Source organism: Vanacampus margaritifer, chromosome 9 (assembly GCF_051991255.1).
Source record: "Vanacampus margaritifer isolate UIUO_Vmar chromosome 9, RoL_Vmar_1.0, whole genome shotgun sequence".
NCBI classification, from domain to species: Eukaryota; Metazoa; Chordata; class Actinopteri; order Syngnathiformes; family Syngnathidae; genus Vanacampus; species Vanacampus margaritifer.
Genome location: NC_135440.1, coordinates 960,636 through 978,003, shown reverse-complemented (window position 1 = coordinate 978,003; position 17,368 = coordinate 960,636).

Sequence of the window (17,368 nt, the reverse complement as noted above, 5' to 3'; positions counted from 1 at the left end):
TCATTCATTTCAATGGGGGATTTCGACTCCTAGGCGCCCGCCATTCATTTCAATGGGGGATTTTGACTCCTGGTCGCCCGCCATTCATTCCAATGGGGGATTTCAACCCCCGGTATCCCGCCATTCATTCCTATGTGGGATTTCAACCCCTGGTATCCCGCCATCTATTCCTATGGGGGATTTCGACCCCTGGGAGCCCACCATTAATTTAATTGGGGGAATTCGACCACTGGGTGCCCGCCATTCATTTCTATGGGGGATTTCGACCACTGGGAGCCAGCCATTCATTTCAATGGGGGATTTCGACCCCTAGGTGCCCGCATTTCATTTCATTGGGGGATTTCGACCCCTAGGCGCCCGCCATTCATTTCAATGGGGGATTTCAACCCCTGGTAACCCGCAATTCATTCCTATGAGTGATTTTGACCCCTGGGAGCCCACCATTCATTTAAATGGGGGAATTCGATCCCTGGTAGCCCGCCATTCATTCCCATGGGGGATTTCGACCACTGGGAGCAGGCCATTCATTTCAATGGGGGATTTCGACCCCTAGGCGCCCGCCATTCATTTCAATGGGGGATTTTGACTCCTGGTCGCCTGCCATTCATTTCAATGGGGGAATTCGACCCCTGGGAGCCCGCCATTCATTCCTATGGGGGAATCTCGATCCCTGGTAGACCGCCATTCATTTCAATGGGGGATTTCAACCCCTGGTAACCTGCCATTCATTCCTATGATGGATTTCGACCCCTGGGAGCCAACCATTCATTTAAATGGGGGAATTCAACCCCTGGTAACCTGCCATTCATTCCTATGATGGATTTCGTCCCCTGGGAGCCCACCATTCATTTAAATGGGGGAATTCGACCCCTGGTAGCCCGCCATTCATTTCAATGGGGGATTTCGACCCCTGGTAGCCCGCCATTCATTCCTATGGGGGATTTCGACCCCTCGGAGCCCACCATTCATTTAAATGGGGGAATTCGACACCTGGGTGCCCGCCATACATTTCAATGGGGGATTTCGACCCCTGGTAGCCCGCCATTCATTTCATTGGGGGATTTTGACCCCTGGGCGCCCGCCATTCAATTCAATAGAGGAATTCGACCCCTGGTAGCCCGCCAAACATTTCAATGGGGGATTTCCAACCCTGGTAGCCCGCCATTCATTTCAATGAGGGATTTCGACCCCTTGGAGCCCGTCATTCATTTCCATGGGGGATTTCGACCACTGGGAGTCAGCCATTCATTTCAATGGGGGATTTCGAACCATAGGTGCCCGCATTTCATTTCATTGGGGGATTTCAACCCCTGGCAACCCGCCATTCATTCCTATGGGTGATTTCGACCCCTGGGAGCCCACCATTCATTTAAATGGGGGAATTCGACCCCTGGTAGCCCGCCATTCATTTCAATGGGGGATTTAGACCACTTGGAGCCCACCATTCATTTCTAAGGGGGAATCTCGATCCCTGGTAGCCCGCCATTCATTTCAATGGGGGATTTCGACCACTGGGAGCAGGCCATTCATTTCAATGGGGGATTTCGACCCCTAGGCGCCCGCCATTCATTTCAATGGGGGATTTTGACTCCTGGTCGCCCGCCATTCATTTCAATAGGGGATTTCAACCCCTGGTAACCTGCCATTCATTCCTATGATGGATTTCGACCCTTGGGAGCCCACCATTAATTTAAATGGGGGAATTCGACCCCTGGTAGCCCGCCATTCATTTCAATGGGGGATTTCGACCACTGGGAGCCCACCATTCATTTCTATGGGGGAATCTCGATCCCTGGTAGCCCGCCATTAATTTCAATGGGGGATTTCGACCCCTGGTAGCCCGCCATTCATTTCAATGGGGGATTTTGATTCCTGGGAGCCAGCCATTCATTTCAATGGGGGATTTCGACTCCTAGGTGCCCGCCATTCATTTCAATGGGGGATTTTGACTCTTGGTCGCCCGCAATTCATTTCAATTGGGGAATTCAACCCCTGGGAGCCCGCCATTCATTTCAATGGGGGATTTCGACCCCTAGGCGCCCCCGCCATACATTCCTATGGGGGAATCTCGATCCCTGGTAGCCCACCATTCATTCCTATGGGGGATTTCGACCCCTGGGAGCCCACCATTCATTTAAATGGGGGAATTCGACCCCTGGTAGCCCGCCATTCATTTCAATGGGGGATTTCGACCACTGGGAGCCCACCATTCATTTCTATGGGGGAATCTCGATCCCTGGTAGCCCGCCATTCATTTCAATGGGGGATTTCGACCACTGGGAGCCAGCCATTCATTTCAATGGGGGATTTAGACCCCTTGGAGCCCGTCATTCATTTCCATGGGGGATTTCGACCACTGGGAGTCAGCCATTCATTTCAATGGGGGATTTCGAACCATAGGTGCCCGCATTTCATTTCATTGGGGGATTTCAACCCCTGGCAACCCGCCATTCATTCCTATGGGTGATTTCGACCCCTGGGAGCCCACCATTCATTTAAATGGGGGAATTCGACCCCTGGTAGCCCGCCATTCATTTCAATGGGGGATTTCGACCACTTGGAGCCCACCATTCATTTCTAAGGGGGAATCTCGATCCCTGGTAGCCCGCCATTCATTTCAATGGGGGATTTCGACCACTGGGAGCAGGCCATTCATTTCAATGGGGGATTTCGACCCCTAGGCGCCCGCCATTCATTTCAATGGGGGATTTTGACTCCTGGTCGCCCGCCATTCATTTCAATAGGGGATTTCAACCCCTGGTAACCTGCCATTCATTCCTATGATGGATTTCGACCCTTGGGAGCCCACCATTAATTTAAATGGGGGAATTCGACCCCTGGTAGCCCGCCATTCATTTCAATGGGGGATTTCGACCACTGGGAGCCCACCATTCATTTCTATGGGGGAATCTCGATCCCTGGTAGCCCGCCATTAATTTCAATAGGGGATTTCGACCCCTGGTAGCCCGCCATTCATTTCAATGGGGGATTTTGATTCCTGGGAGCCAGCCATTCATTTCAATGGGGGATTTCGACTCCTAGGTGCCCGCCATTCATTTCAATGGGGGATTTTGACTCTTGGTCGCCCGCAATTCATTTCAATTGGGGAATTCAACCCCTGGGAGCCCGCCATTCATTTCAATGGGGGATTTCGACCCCTAGGCGCCCCCGCCATACATTCCTATGGGGGAATCTCGATCCCTGGTAGCCCACCATTCATTCCTATGGGGGATTTCGACCCCTGGGAGCCCACCATTCATTTAAATGGGGGAATTCGACCCCTGGTAGCCCGCCATTCATTTCAATGGGGGATTTCGACCACTGGGAGCCCACCATTCATTTCTATGGGGGAATCTCGATCCCTGGTAGCCCGCCATTCATTTCAATGGGGGATTTCGACCACTGGGAGCCAGCCATTCATTTCAATGGGGGATTTAGACCCCTAGGCGCCCGCCATTCATTTCAATGGGGGATTTTGACTCCTGGTCGCCCGCCATTCATTTCAATGGGGGAATTTGACCCCTGGGAGCCCGCCATTCATTTCAATGGGGGATTTCGACCACTGGGAGCCACTCATTCATTTCAATGGGGGATTTCGAACCCTAGGCGCCCCCGCCATTCATTCCTATGGGGGAATCTCGATCCCTGGTAGACCGCCATTCATTTCAATGGGGGATTTCAACCCCTGGTAACCTGCCATTCATTCCTATGATGGATTTCGACCCCTGGGAGCCCACCATTCATTTAAATGGGGGAATTCGACCCCTGGTAGCCCGCCATTCATTTCAATGGGGGATTTCGACCACTGGGAGCAGGCCATTCAGTTCAATGGGGGATTTCGACCCCTAGGCGCCCGCCATTCATTTCAATGGGGGATTTTGACTCCTGGTCGCCAGCCATTCATTTCAATGGGGGATTTCAACCCCTGGTAACCTGCCATTCATTCCTATGATGGATTTCGACCCTTGGGAGCCCACCATTCATTTAAATGGGGGAATTCGACCCCTGGTAGCCCGCCATTCATTTCAATGGGGGATTTCGACCACTGGGAGCCCACCATTCATTTCTATGGGGGAATCTCGATCCCTGGTAGCCCGCCATTCATTTCAATGGGTGATTTCGACCCCTGGTTGCCCGACATTCATTTCAATGGGGGATTTCGACCACTGGGAGCCAGCCATTCATTTCAATGGGGGATTTCGACTCCTAGGTGCCCGCCATTCATTTCAATGGGGGATTTTGACTCTTGGTCGCCCGCCATTCATTTCAATGGGGGAATTCAACCCCTGGGAGCCCGCCATTCATTTGAATGGGGGATTTCGACCCCTAGGCGCCCCCACCATACATTCCTATGGGGGAATCTCGATCCCTGGTAGCCCGCCATTCATTCCTATGGGGGATTTCGACCCCTGGAAGCTCACCATTCATTTAAATGGGGGAATTCGACCCCTGGGTGCCCGCCATTCATTTCATTGGGGGATTTTGACCCCTGGTTGCCCGCCATTCATTTCAATGGGGGATTTCGACCACTGGGAGCCAGCCACTCATTTCAATGGGGGATTTCGACCCCTAGGCCTCCGCCATTCATTTCAATGGGGGATTTTGACTCCTGGTCGCCCGCCATTCATTTCAATGGGGGATTTCGACTACTTGGAGCCCACCATTCATTTCTAAGGGGGAATCTCGATCCCTGGAAGCCCGCCATTCATTTCATTGGGGGATTTTGACCCCTGGTTGCCCGCCATTCATTTCAATGGGGGATTTCGACCACTGGGAGCCAGCCATTCATTTCAATGGGGAATTTCGACCCCTAGGCCTCCGCCATTCATTTCAATGGGGGATTTTGACTCCTGGTCGCCCGCCATTCATTTCAATGGGGGATTTCGACCACTTGGAGCCCACCATTCATTTCTAAGGGGGAATCTCGATCCCTGGTAGCCCGCCATGCATTTCAATGGGGGATTTCGACCACTGGGAGCAGGCCATTCATTTCAATGGGGGATTTCGACCCCTGGGCGCCCGCCATTCATTTCAATGGGGGATTTTGACTCCTGGTCGCCCGCCATTCATTTCAATGGGGGATTTCGACCACTTGGAGCCCACCATTCATTTCTAAGGGGGAATCTCGATCCCTGGTAGCCCGCCATGCATTTCAATGGGGGATTTCGACCACTGGGAGCAGGCAATTCATTTCAATGGGGGATTTCAACCCCTGGTAACCTGCCATTCATTCCTATGATGGATTTCGACCCTTGGGAGCCCACCATTCATTTAAATGGGGGAATTCGACCCCTGGTAGCCCGCCATTCATTTCAATGGGGGATTTCGACCACTGGGAGCCCACCATTCATTTCTATGGGGGAATCTCGATCCCTGGTAGCCCGCCATTCATTTCAATGGGTGATTTCGACCCCTGGTAGCCCGCCATTCATTTCAATGGGGGATTTTGATTCCTGGGAGCCAGCCATTCATTTCAATGGGGGATTTCGACCCCTAGGCCTCCGCCATTCATTTCAACGGGGGATTTTGACTCCTGGTCGCCCGCAATTCATTTCAATGGGGGATTTCGACCACTTGGAGCCCACCATTCATTTCTAAGGGGGAATCTCGATCCCTGGTAGCCCGCCATTCATTTCATTGGGGGATTTTGACCCCTGGTTGCCCGCCATTCATTTCAATGGGGGATTTCGACCACTGGGAGCCAGCCATTCATTTCAATGGGGAATTTCGACCCCTAGGCCTCCGCCATTCATTTCAATGGGGGATTTTGACTCCTGGTCGCCCGCCATTCATTTCAATGGGGGATTTCGACCACTTGGAGCCCACCATTCATTTCTAAGGGGGAATCTCGATCCCTGGTAGCCCGCCATGCATTTCAATGGGGGATTTCGACCACTGGGAGCAGGCCATTCATTTCAATGGGGGATTTCGACCCCTGGGCGCCCGCCATTCATTTCAATGGGGGATTTTGACTCCTGGTCGCCCGCCATTCATTTCAATGGGGGATTTCGACCACTTGGAGCCCACCATTCATTTCTAAGGGGGAATCTCGATCCCTGGTAGCCCGCCATGCATTTCAATGGGGGATTTCGACCACTGGGAGCAGGCAATTCATTTCAATGGGGGATTTCAACCCCTGGTAACCTGCCATTCATTCCTATGATGGATTTCGACCCTTGGGAGCCCACCATTCATTTAAATGGGGGAATTCGACCCCTGGTAGCCCGCCATTCATTTCAATGGGGGATTTCGACCACTGGGAGCCCACCATTCATTTCTATGGGGGAATCTCGATCCCTGGTAGCCCGCCATTCATTTCAATGGGTGATTTCGACCCCTGGTAGCCCGCCATTCATTTCAATGGGGGATTTTGATTCCTGGGAGCCAGCCATTCATTTCAATGGGGGATTTCGACCCCTAGGCCTCCGCCATTCATTTCAACGGGGGATTTTGACTCCTGGTCGCCCGCAATTCATTTCAATGGGGGATTTCGACCACTTGGAGCCCACCATTCATTTCTAAGGGGGAATCTCGATCCCTGGTAGCCCGCCATTCATTTCATTGGGGGATTTTGACCCCTGGTTGCCCGCCATTCATTTCAATGGGGGATTTCGACCCCTAGGCCTCCGCCATTCATTTCAATGGGGGATTTTGACTCCTGGTCGCCCGCCATTCATTTCAATGGGGGATTTCAACCCCTGGTAACCTGCCATTCATTCCTATGATGGATTTCGACCCTTGGGAGCCCACCATTCATTTAAATGGGGGAATTCGACCCCTGGTAGCCCGCCATTCATTTCAATGGGGGATTTCGACCACTGGGAGCCTACCATTCATTTCTATGGGGGAATCTCGATCCCTGGTAGCCCGCCATTCATTTCAATGGGGGATTTCGACCCCTAGGCCTCCGCCATTCATTTCAATGGGGGATTTTGACTCCTGGTCGCCCGCCATTCATTTCAATGGGGGATTTCGACCACTTGGAGCCCACCATTCATTTCTAAGGGGGAATCTCGATCCCTGGTAGCCCGCCATTCATTTCAATGGGGGATTTCGACCACTGGGAGCAGGCCATTCATTTCAATGGGGGATTTCGACCCCTGGGCGCCCGCCATTCATTTCAATGGGGGATTTTGACTCCTGGTCGCCCGCCATTCATTTCAATGGGGGATTTCAACCCCTGGTAACCTGCCATTCATTCCTATGATGGATTTCGACCCTTGGGAGCCCACCATTCATTTAAATGGGGGAATTCGACCCCTGGGTGCCCGCCATTCATTTCAATGGGGGATTTCGACCCCTGATAGCCCGCCATTCATTTCATTGGGGGATTTTGACCCCTGGTTGCCCGCCATTCATTTCAATGGGGGATTTCGACCAATGGGAGCCAACCATTCATTGCAATGGGGGATTTCGACCCCTAGGCCTCCGCCATTCATTTCAATGGGGGATTTTGACTCCTCGTCGCCCGCCATTCATTTCAATGGGGGATTTCGACCACTTGGAACCCACCATTCATTTCGAAGGGGGAATCTCGATCCCTAGTAGCCCGCCATTCATTTCAATGGGGGATTTCGACCACTGGGAGCAGGCCATTCATTTCAATGGGGGATTTCGACCCCTAGGCGCCCGCCATTCATTTCAATGGGGGATTTTGACTCCTGGTCGCCCGCCATTCATTTCAATGGGGGATTTCAACCCCTGGTAACCTGCCATTCATTCCTATGATGGATTTCGACCCTTGGGAGCCCACCATTCATTTAAATGGGGGAATTCGACCCCTGGTAGCCCGCCATTCATTTCAATGGGGGATTTCGACCACTGGGAGCCCACCATTCATTTCTATGGGGGAATCTCGATCCCTGGTAGCCCGCCATTCATTTCAATGGGGGATTTCGACCCCTGGTAGCCCGCCATTCATTTCAATGGGGGATTTTGATTCCTGGGCGCCCGCCATTCATTTCAATAGGGGAATTCGACCCCTGGTTGCCCGAAATTCATTTCAATGGGGGATTTCGACCACTGGGAGCCAGCCATTCATTTCAATGGGGGATTTCGACTCCTAGGTGCCCGCCATTCATTTCAATGGGGGATTTTGACTCTTGGTCGCCCGCCATTCATTTCAATGGGGGAATTCAACCCCTGGGAGACCGCCATTCATTTGAATGGGGGATTTCGACCCCTAGGCGCCCCCGCCATACATTCCTATGGGGGAATCTCGATCCCTGGTAGCCCGCCATTCATTCCTATGGGGGATTTTGACCCCTGGGAGCTCACCATTCATTTAAATGGGGGAATTCGACCCCTGGGTGCCCGCCATTCATTTCAATGGGGGATTTCGACCCCTAGGCGCCCCCACCATACATTCCTATGGGGGAATCTCGATCCCTGGTAGCCCGCCATTCATTCCTATGGGGGATTTCGACCCCTGGAAGCTCACCATTCATTTAAATGGGGGAATTCGACCCCTGGGTGCCCGCCATTCATTTCATTGGGGGATTTTGACCCCTGGTTGCCCGCCATTCATTTCAATGGGGGATTTCGACCACTGGGAGCCAGCCACTCATTTCAATGGGGGATTTCGACCCCTAGGCCTCCGCCATTCATTTCAATGGGGGATTTTGACTCCTGGTCGCCCGCCATTCATTTCAATGGGGGATTTCGACTACTTGGAGCCCACCATTCATTTCTAAGGGGGAATCTCGATCCCTGGAAGCCCGCCATTCATTTCATTGGGGGATTTTGACCCCTGGTTGCCCGCCATTCATTTCAATGGGGGATTTCGACCACTGGGAGCCAGCCATTCATTTCAATGGGGAATTTCGACCCCTAGGCCTCCGCCATTCATTTCAATGGGGGATTTTGACTCCTGGTCGCCCGCCATTCATTTCAATGGGGGATTTCGACCACTTGGAGCCCACCATTCATTTCTAAGGGGGAATCTCGATCCCTGGTAGCCCGCCATGCATTTCAATGGGGGATTTCGACCACTGGGAGCAGGCCATTCATTTCAATGGGGGATTTCGACCCCTGGGCGCCCGCCATTCATTTCAATGGGGGATTTTGACTCCTGGTCGCCCGCCATTCATTTCAATGGGGGATTTCGACCACTTGGAGCCCACCATTCATTTCTAAGGGGGAATCTCGATCCCTGGTAGCCCGCCATGCATTTCAATGGGGGATTTCGACCACTGGGAGCAGGCAATTCATTTCAATGGGGGATTTCAACCCCTGGTAACCTGCCATTCATTCCTATGATGGATTTCGACCCTTGGGAGCCCACCATTCATTTAAATGGGGGAATTCGACCCCTGGTAGCCCGCCATTCATTTCAATGGGGGATTTCGACCACTGGGAGCCCACCATTCATTTCTATGGGGGAATCTCGATCCCTGGTAGCCCGCCATTCATTTCAATGGGTGATTTCGACCCCTGGTAGCCCGCCATTCATTTCAATGGGGGATTTTGATTCCTGGGAGCCAGCCATTCATTTCAATGGGGGATTTCGACCCCTAGGCCTCCGCCATTCATTTCAACGGGGGATTTTGACTCCTGGTCGCCCGCAATTCATTTCAATGGGGGATTTCGACCACTTGGAGCCCACCATTCATTTCTAAGGGGGAATCTCGATCCCTGGTAGCCCGCCATTCATTTCATTGGGGGATTTTGACCCCTGGTTGCCCGCCATTCATTTCAATGGGGGATTTCGACCCCTAGGCCTCCGCCATTCATTTCAATGGGGGATTTTGACTCCTGGTCGCCCGCCATTCATTTCAATGGGGGATTTCAACCCCTGGTAACCTGCCATTCATTCCTATGATGGATTTCGACCCTTGGGAGCCCACCATTCATTTAAATGGGGGAATTCGACCCCTGGTAGCCCGCCATTCATTTCAATGGGGGATTTCGACCACTGGGAGCCTACCATTCATTTCTATGGGGGAATCTCGATCCCTGGTAGCCCGCCATTCATTTCAATGGGGGATTTCGACCCCTAGGCCTCCGCCATTCATTTCAATGGGGGATTTTGACTCCTGGTCGCCCGCCATTCATTTCAATGGGGGATTTCGACCACTTGGAGCCCACCATTCATTTCTAAGGGGGAATCTCGATCCCTGGTAGCCCGCCATTCATTTCAATGGGGGATTTCGACCACTGGGAGCAGGCCATTCATTTCAATGGGGGATTTCGACCCCTGGGCGCCCGCCATTCATTTCAATGGGGGATTTTGACTCCTGGTCGCCCGCCATTCATTTCAATGGGGGATTTCAACCCCTGGTAACCTGCCATTCATTCCTATGATGGATTTCGACCCTTGGGAGCCCACCATTCATTTAAATGGGGGAATTCGACCCCTGGTAGCCCGCCATTCATTTCAATGGGGGATTTCGACCACTGGGAGCCTACCATTCATTTCTATGGGGGAATCTCGATCCCTGGTAGCCCGCCATTCATTTCAATGGGTGATTTCGACCCCTGGTAGCCCGCCATTCATTTCAATGGGGGATTTTGATTCCTGGGCGCCCGCCATTCATTTCAATAGGGGAATTCGACCCCTGGTTGCCCGACATTCATTTCAATGGGGGATTTCGACCACTGGGAGCCAGCCATTCATTTCAATGGGGGATTTCGACTCCTAGGTGCCCGCCATTCATTTCAATGGGGGATTTTGACTCTTGGTCGCCCGCCATTCATTTCAATGGGGGAATTCAACCCCTGGGAGCCCGCCATTCATTTGAATGGGGGATTTCGACCCCTAGGCGCCCCCGCCATACATTCCTATGGGGGAATCTCGATCCCTGGTAGCCCGCCATTCATTCCTATGGGGGATTTCGACCCCTGGGAGCTCACCATTCATTTAAATGGGGGAATTCGACCCCTGGGTGCCCGCCATTCATTTCAATGGGGGATTTCGACCCCTGATAGCCCGCCATTCATTTCATTAGGGGATTTTGACCCCTGGTTGCCCGCCATTCATTTCAATGGGGGATTTCGACCACTGGGAGCCAGCCATTCATTTCAATGGGGGATTTCGTCCCCTAGACCTCCGCCATTCATTTCAATGGGGGATTTTGACTCCTGGTCGCCCGCCATTCATTTCAATGGGGGATTTCGACCACTTGGAGCCCACCATTCATTTCTAAGGGGGAATCTCGATCCCTGGTAGCCCGCCATTCATTTCAATGGGGGATTTCGACCACTGGGAGCAGGCCATTCATTTCAATGGGGGATTTCGACCCCTAGGCGCCCGCCATTCATTTCAATGGGGGATTTTGACTCCTGGTCGCCCGCCATTCATTTCAATGGGGGAATTCGACCCCTGGGAGCCCGCCATTCATTCCTATGGGGGAATCTAAATCCCTGGTAGACCGCCATTCATTTCAATGGGGGATTTCAACCCCTGGTAACCTGCCATTCATTCCTATGATGGATTTCGACCCTTGGGAGCCCACCATTCATTTAAATGGGGGAATTCGACCCCTGGTAGCCCGACATTCATTTCAATGGGGGATTTCAACCACTGGGAGCCCACCATTCATTTCTATGGGGGAATATCGATCCCTGGTAGCCCGCCATTCATTTCAATGGGGGATTTCGACCCCTGGTAGCTCGCCATTCATTTCAATGGGGGATTTTGATTCCTGGGCGCCCGCCATTCATTTCAATAGGGGAATTCGACCCCTGGTTGCCCCCCATTCATTTCAATGGGGGATTTCGACCACTGGGAGCCAGCCATTCATTTCAATGGGTGATTTCGAAACCTAGGTGACCGCATTTCATTTCATTGGGGGATTTCGACCCCTAGGCGCCCGCCATTATTTTCAATGGGGGATTTCAACCCCTGGTAACCCGCCATTCATTCCTATGGTTGATTTCGACCCCTGGTAGCCCGCTATTCATTTCAATGGGGGATTTCAACCACTGGGAGCCCACCATTCATTTCTAAGGGGGAATCTCGATCCCTGGTAGCCCGCAATTCATTTCAATGGGGGATTTCGACCACTGGGAGCAGGCCATTCATTTCAATGGGGGATTTCGACCCCTAGGCGCCCGCCATTCATTTTAATGGGGGATTTTGACTCCTGGTCGCCCGCCATTCATTTCAATGGGGGAATTCGACCCCTGGGAGCCCGCCATTCATTCCTATGGGGAAATCTCGATCCCTGGTGGACCGCCATTCATTTCAATGGGGGATTTCAACCCCTGGTAACCTGCCATTCATTCCTATGATGGATTTCGACCCTTGGGAGCCCACCAATCATTTAAATGGGGGAATTCGACCCCTGGTAGCCCGCCATTCATTTCAATGGGGGATTTCGACCACTGGGAGCCCACCATTCATTTCTATGGGGGAATCTCGATCCCTGGTAGCCCGCCATTCATTTCAATGGGGGATTTCGACCCCTGACAGCCCGCCATTCATTTCAATGGGTGATTTTGATTCCTGGGCGCCCGCTATTCATTTCAATAGGGGAATTCGACCCCTGGTTGCCCGCCATTCATTTCAATGGGGGATTTCGACCACTGGGAGCCAGCCATTCATTTCAATTGGGGATTTCGACTCTTGGTCGCCCGCCATTCATTTCAATGGGGGAATTCAACCCCTGGGAGCCCGCCATTCATTTCAATGGGGGATTTCGACCCCTAGGCGCCCCCGCCATACATTCCTATTGGGGAATCTCGATCCCTGGTAGCCCGCCATTCATTCCTATGGGGGATTTCGACCCCTGGGAGCCCACCATTCATTTAAATGGGGGAATTCGACCCCTGGTAGCCCGCCATTCATTTCAATGGGGGATTTCGACCACTGGGAGCACACCATTCATTTCTATGGGGGAATCTCGATCCCTGGTAGCCCGTCATTCATTTCAATGGGGGATTTTGACCACTGGGAGCCAGCCATTCATTTCAATGGGGGATTTAGACCCCTAGGCGCCCGCCATTCATTTCAATGGGGGATTTTGACTCCTGGTCGCCCGCCATTCATTTCAATGGGGGAATTCGACCCCTGGGAGCCCGCCATTCATTTCAATGGGGGATTTCGACCACTGGGAGCCAGCCATTCATTTCAATGGGGGATTTCGAACCCTAGGCGCCCCCGCCATTCATTCCTATGGGAGAATCTGGATCCCTGGTAGACCGCCATTCATTTCAATGGGGGATTTCAACCCCTGGTAACCTGCCATTCAGTCCTATGATGGATTTCGACCCCTGGGAGCCCGCCATTCATTTAAATGGGGGAATTCGACCCCTGGTAGCCCGCCATTCATTTCAATGGGGGATTTCGACCACTGGGAGCCCACCATTCATTTCTATGGGGGAATCTCGATCCCTGGTAGCCCGCCATTAATTTCAATGGGGGATTTCGACCCCTGGTAGCCCGCCATTCATTTCAATGGGGGATTTTGATTCCTTGGCGCCCGCCATTCATTTCAATAGGGAAATTCGACCCCTGGTTGCCGCCATTCATTTCAATGGGGGATTTCGACCACTGGGAGCCAGCCATTCATTTCAATGGGGGATTTCGACCCCTAGGCCTCCGCCATTCATTTCAATGGGGTAATTCGACCCCTGGGAGCCCGCCATTCATTCCTATGGGGAAATCTCGATCCCTGGTGGACCGCCATTCATTTCAATGGGGGATTTCAACCCCTGGTAACCTGCCATTCATTCCTATGATGGATTTCGACACTTGGGAGCCCACCAATCATTTAAATGGGGGAATTCGACCCCTGGTAGCCCGCCATTCATTTCAATGGGGGATTTCGACCACTGGGTGCCCTCCATTCATTTCTATGGGGGAATCTCGATCCCTGGTAGCCCGCCATTCATTTCAATGGGGGATTTCGACCCCTGGTAGCCCGCCATTCATTTCAATGGGGGATTTTGATTCCTGGGCGCCCGCCATTCATTTCAATAGGGGAATTCGACCCCTGGTTGCCCGCCATTCATTTCAATGGGGGATTTCGACCACTGGGAGCCAGCCATTCATTTCAATGGGGGATTTCGACTCTTGGTCGCCCGCCATTCATTTCAATGGGGGAATTCAACCCCTGGGAGCCCGCCATTCATTTCAATGGGGGATTTCGACCCCTAGGCGCCCCCGCCATACATTCCTATGGGGGAATCTCGATCCCTGGTAGCCCGCCATTCATTCCTATGGGGGATTTCGACCCCTGGGAGCCCACCATTCATTTAAATGGGCGAAATCGACCCCTGCTGGCCCGCCATTCATTTCAATGGGGGATTTCGACCACTGGGAGCCCACCATTCATTTCTATGGGGGAATCTCGATCCCTGGTAGCCCGTCATTCATTTCAATGGGGGATTTCGACCACTGGGAGCCAGCCATTCATTTCAATGGGGGATTTAGACCCCTAGGCGCCCGCCATTCATTTCAATGGGGGATTTTGACTCCTGGTCGCCCACCATTCATTTCAATGGGGGAATTCGACCCCTGGGAGCCCGCCATTCATTTCAATGGGGGATTTCGACCACTGGGAGCCAGCCATTCATTTCAATGGGGGATTTCGAACCCTAGGCGCCCCCGCCATTCATTCCTATGGGGGAATCTCGATCCCTGGTAGACCGCCATTCATTTCAATGAGGGATTTCAACCCCTGGTAACCTGCCATTCATTCCTATGATGGATTTCGACCCCTGGGAGCCCGCCATTCATTTAAATGGGGGAATTCGACCCCTGGTAGCCCGCCATTAATTTCAATGGGGGATTTCGACCCCTGGTAGCCCGCCATTCATTTCAATGGGGGATTTTGATTCCTTGGCGCCCGCCATTCATTTCAATAGGGAAATTCGACCCCTGGTTGCCGCCATTCATTTCAATGGGGGATTTCGACCACTGGGAGCCAGTCATTCATTTCAATGGGGGATTTCGACCCCTAGGCCTCCGTCATTCATTTCAATGGGGGATTTTGACTCCTGGTCGCCCGCCATTCATTTCAATGGGGGAATTCAACCCCTGGGAGCCCGCCATTCATTTCAATGGGGGATTTCGACCCCTGGTAGCCCGCCATTCATTCCTATGGGGGATTTCGACCCCTCGGAGCCCACCATTCATTTAAATGGGGGAATTCGACACCTGGGTGCCCGCCATACATTTCAATGGGGGATTTCGACCCCTGGTAGCCCGCCATTCATTTCATTGGGGGATTTCGACCCCTGGGCGCACGCCATTCAATTCAATAGGGGAATTCAACCCCTGGTAGCCCGCCAAACATTTCAATGGGGGATTTCCACCCCTGGTAGCCCGCCATTCATTTCAATGAGGGATTTCGACCCCTGGGAGCCCTCCATTAATTTTAATGGGGGATTTCGACCACTGGGAGCCAGCCATTCATTTCAATGGGGGATTTCTACCCCTTGGAGCCCGTCATTCATTTCTATGGGGGATTTCGACCACTGGGAGTCAGCCATTCATTTCAATGGGGGATTTCGAACCCTAGGCCTCCGCCATTCATTTCAATGGGGGATTTCGACCACTTGGAGCCCACCATTCATTTCTAAGGGGGAATCTCGATCCCTGGTAGCCCGCCATTCATTTCAATGGGGGATTTCGACCACTGGGAGCAGGCCATTCATTTCAATGGGGGATTTCGACCCCTGGGCGCCCGCCATTCATTTCAATGGGGGATTTTGACTCCTGGTCGCCCGCCATTCATTTCAATGGGGGATTTCAACCCCTGGTAACCTGCCATTCATTCCTATGATGGATTTCGACCCTTGGGAGCCCACCATTCATTTAAATGGGGGAATTCGACCCCTGGTAGCCCGCCATTCATTTCAATGGGGGATTTCGACCACTGGGAGCCTACCATTCATTTCTATGGGGGAATCTCGATCCCTGGTAGCCCGCCATTCATTTCAATGGGTGATTTCGACCCCTGGTAGCCCGCCATTCATTTCAATGGGGGATTTTGATTCCTGGGCGCCCGCCATTCATTTCAATAGGGGAATTCGACCCCTGGTTGCCCGACATTCATTTCAATGGGGGATTTCGACCACTGGGAGCCAGCCATTCATTTCAATGGGGGATTTCGACTCCTAGGTGCCCGCCATTCATTTCAATGGGGGATTTTGACTCTTGGTCGCCCGCCATTCATTTCAATGGGGGAATTCAACCCCTGGGAGCCCGCCATTCATTTGAATGGGGGATTTCGACCCCTAGGCGCCCCCGCCATACATTCCTATGGGGGAATCTCGATCCCTGGTAGCCCGCCATTCATTCCTATGGGGGATTTCGACCCCTGGGAGCTCACCATTCATTTAAATGGGGGAATTCGACCCCTGGGTGCCCGCCATTCATTTCAATGGGGGATTTCGACCCCTGATAGCCCGCCATTCATTTCATTGGGGGATTTTGACCCCTGGTTGCCCGCCATTCATTTCAATGGGGGATTTCGACCAATGGGAGCCAACCATTCATTGCAATGGGGGATTTCGACCCCTAGGCCTCCGCCATTCATTTCAATGGGGGATTTTGACTCCTCGTCGCCCGCCATTCATTTCAATGGGGGATTTCGACCACTTGGAACCCACCATTCATTTCGAAGGGGGAATCTCGATCCCTAGTAGCCCGCCATTCATTTCAATGGGGGATTTCGACCACTGGGAGCAGGCCATTCATTTCAATGGGGGATTTCGACCCCTAGGCGCCCGCCATTCATTTCAATGGGGGATTTTGACTCCTGGTCGCCCGCCATTCATTTCAATGGGGGAATTCGACCCCTGGGAGCTCGCCATTCATTCCTATGGGGGAATCTCGATCCCTGGTAGACCGCCATTCATTTCAATGGGGGATTTCAACCCCTGGTAACCTGCCATTCATTCCTATGATGGATTTCGTCCCTTGGGAGCCCACCATTCATTTAAATGGGGGAATTCGACCCCTGGTAGCCCGCCATTCATTTCAATGGGGGATTTCGACCACTGGGAGCCCACCATTCATTTCTATGGGGGAATCTCGATCCCTGGTAGCCCGCCATTCATTTCAATGGGGGATTTCGACCCCTGGTAGCTCGCAATTCATTTCAATGGGGGATTTTGATTCCTGGGCGCCCGCCATTCATTTCAATAGGGGAATTCGACCCCTGGTTGCCCCCCATTCATTTCAATGGGGGATTTCGACCACTGGGAGCCAGCCATTCATTTCAATGGGTGATTTCGAACCCTAGGTGCCCGCATTTCATTTCATTGGGGGATTTCGACCCCTAGGCGCCCGCCATTCATTTCAATGGGGGATTTCAACCCCTGGTAACCCGCCATTCATTCCTATGGGTGATTTCGACCCCTGGTAGCCCGCTATTCATTTCAATGGGGGATTTCAACCACTGGGAGCCCACCATTCATT